The following is a 3,632-nucleotide window of genomic DNA, read 5'->3' on the forward strand; positions in this document are numbered from 1 at the left end:
GCGGGTGACACGTAAAAGCACCCACTACACTCTCTGAGTGGTTGTTGTTAGGAAGGGCATCCAGCTGTAGAAACTGCCAAATCAGACTGGAGCCTGGTGTTGCCATCCGGTTTCACCAGTCCTCAGTCAAATCGTCCAACCCATGCTAGCATGGAAAGCGGACGTTAAACGATGATGATGATGATGATGATATATATGTGTGTATATATATATATATATATATATATGTGTGTATATATATACAACAGGCTTTTTGTAGTTTCCATCTACCAAATCCACTAGCAAGACCTGAGATTGTAGTAGAAGGCACTTGGGACTGAACCCGGAACCTTGTGGTTGGGAAGCAAACTTCTTACCTCACAGCCACTCATTTTGTTTAATTTTTTTGTATTTTCTTCATATGAACCTTACACAGATGATCACATACATTAACTATACAACACATACACACAACAGTACATTTCTGTGTTACTCTTTTAAAACCTGGGAGAATCAGTTTTAAAGTGAAAGAAACAGCCTAGTTGTGTAAGATAAGAATTATTTTGAAATATAATAATTCTGCTTGTCAATCCATTACTTAGCTTGTTGGCAGTGCTTTCACGTGATTAGTGAAGAAGATGGAGAGAGAAGCATCAATGACATGAAGTAGAAGGAACATAATATTTTTTACGTGGTTAAAAAAGTTAGTTGAAGGTAGTGATATAGGGTAGGAGAGTTGAAGATATAATTTTAGCAGAAGGGTGATGTTCCGATGGTTAAAGAAAGGCACAGAGAGAGATGATGGTGGTGAGTGAATATTGAAAAGTGTATTCTTCTTTTAATTGAACTAAGTTTTTTTTATATCACATATCACTTAACGCATGCGCATAAGTGCAATTCCATGAAATATTCATGCTTATTTACATGGCATATATATACAATTTAACTAAAGGTATCATGTACAGCAATTTTTTTTTCTTTAAGGGAAAAATGGAAAAATAAGTGAATATTTATTTTGTGAGTGCTGTGTATTGTGTCTATAAAACTGCATAAAATATATAAGGTGCATTAAGTAATCATCGTATTTTAATTTCTTTCACTTTTCAATGAGTGACTATCTTTCTATACAGACACAACATGCTATGCTTTTAGCTTTTTTTTTATAAAGTTTACCAAAATAACTCAATAGGTTTACCATTAATTCTCTGAAATATTCACAGGTCCTGATAGTACAAATGAAATTGCAAATTGGATTCAGAGAATCAAGCAGAAGTCACAGAAAGCACTTCCACATGAAATCGGCTATCAGTTAAATTAAGATTTAGTTTAACTTGTCTATGCAACTGAAAACCCAGGATACAGAAGTAGTAAAATATTCCCACAAAGAGTAAATAACAATCATAAAATCAAGAGGTATGAGAGATGAATACAAATTATTTCCAGGATGCCATCATCATCATCATCATTATTTAATGTCCAATTTCTGTGGCATGGATTAGATGGTTTGACTGGGGCTGGCAAGCTAGAGAGCTGCACCAGGCTCCATTGTCTGCTTTGACATGGTTTCTATGCTTAGATGATCTTCTTAAAGCCAACCACTTTACAGAGTGTACTGGGTGCTTTTTATGTGGCACCAGCATTGGTGGGGTTGCCTAGTAATTTGCAAGACAAAGATCTCTTAGCTGAGAGATAGAGTGGAATCATGGGATATGGCTCTGTGTCAGGCAAAAGATTAAAGTATAATAGAGGGACAGAGATAGTTGTCTTTCTGTAGAGGAGATACATGGCTACTCCAGTAGGTCAAGGAAAATGGGAGAAAGGTAGAGAAACAGAGAGAAATAGACAGTGTTGGTAATATATTGAGGTCTACACACAGGAAAAAGTGGATAGGTGAAGTATAAGTAGCACAGAGGGGATAGAGAGGGGTGTTCCATGAGAGTGTGAAGGGATATGCCTGTAGCAAGTGATGGTGAGAGGAATTGCGGTGGCTGGAAGGGGGATAGGAAAGATATGTGAGGGGTGTGGAAAGAATGCAGATAGGCACATAAGAATGATATTATGGTGTTATAAAGCACCTGCAGACAAGGGGTTTAACCCCCAAGGACATTCATGCTGACATGGTTACTGCATTAGGAGATGAGGCTCCAGCTTTATTAACAGTGCAAAAGTGGGTAGCTGAATTTAGGAGGGGAAGGGAGAGCCTTGAAGATAACCCAAGGTCTGGACATCCTGCAACTCCCATAACCAAGAAAAACATTGAATGTGTTCACCACATGGTGATGGATGACAGGCAATTGACTATAAATCAAATAACCAATGCTATTAGCATATCCTGTGAGAGAGTTGAGAATATTATGCTCAAGGAACTTGGCATGATGAAGGTTTCTGCTTGGTGACTGCCATATCTTCTGACACCTGATCAAAAGTGCACCATGCTGGTCACATCACAGAAAACTTTGACATTGTTTGAGGCAGATCCAATTGGTTTCCTTGAACATTTCCTAACCCAGGATGAATATTAGATTCAAGAAATTTGATGAGAGGGAGGAGGAGCTACAGACCTCGGACATAGAGGGTGGCTGGAAATTCCTAGGGGACAACTCACTAAGTGCCACAGACCAAGTCTGCGGATGGTGCAAAGTCCCCTCCAGACCTAGAGTAACGTGGTGGTGGAATAATACAGTAGGCAAAGCCATTAGAGCAAAGAAATAGGCATGGAAAGCCTGGAAAAGTGAGGTAGCAGGGAACTGTGCCAGATAGCCAGGAGGGAGGCTGGGTGACAGGTATACATAGCCAAGGGAAAAGCAGATAAAAAGTTTGTCATTGTCCAGCGATGTGAGGACCAAACAACTGAAGTATTTCAGATTGCAAGACAATGTATGAAAGAAAATTGTGATGTCACAGGAGAGAAATGTGTCCGCATGGATGATAGTGTACTTGCTTTTAATGTTTCTGAAAAGAAAGAAGCTTGGAGAAGCCATTATGAAAGACTGCTGAACGTGGAGAATAAATGGGAGGAGGAGAGCCTGCCAAATGTTGACACAGTAGAGGGACCAGTTATCCGAATAGATAAAGAAATTAAGGGTATGAAGCCAGGAAAGGCCCCTGACCCATCAAAAACCCCTGTTGAGATGCTTAAAATATCTGGTGGCATGGATAATGGCCTATGCTTAGATGAGATGCAGTTCAGTTTTGTCCTGGGTAGATGCTATATTCCTGGTATGGCAACTGCAGGAGAAATACCTAGCCAAAGATAAACCCCTATACTTGGCTTTTGTTGACTTGGAGAAAGCCTTTGACAGGGTCCCCCATTCCTTTATCTGGTGGGCGATGCAGAAACTAGGGATTGACGAATGGTTAATAATGGCTGTACAGGCCCTATACAGAGATGCTGCTAGTAAGGTTATGGTTGGCAATGAGTATAGTGAAGAATTCAGGGTAGAAGTAGGGGTCCACCAAGGATCAGCCCTCAGCCCCCTCTTATTCATCATAGTCCTCCAGGCAATAACAGAAGAATTCAAGACAGGTTGCCCCTGGGAGCTCCTCTATGCTAATAGCCTGGCCCTCATAGCAGAGTCACTATCAGAAATAGAGAAGAAATTGCAAGTGTGGAAGCAAGGTTTAGAATCGAAGGGCCTTAGCGTCAATGTCGC

Source organism: Octopus bimaculoides, chromosome 2, assembly GCF_001194135.2.
Source record: "Octopus bimaculoides isolate UCB-OBI-ISO-001 chromosome 2, ASM119413v2, whole genome shotgun sequence".
Lineage (NCBI taxonomy): Eukaryota > Metazoa > Mollusca > Cephalopoda > Octopoda > Octopodidae > Octopus > Octopus bimaculoides.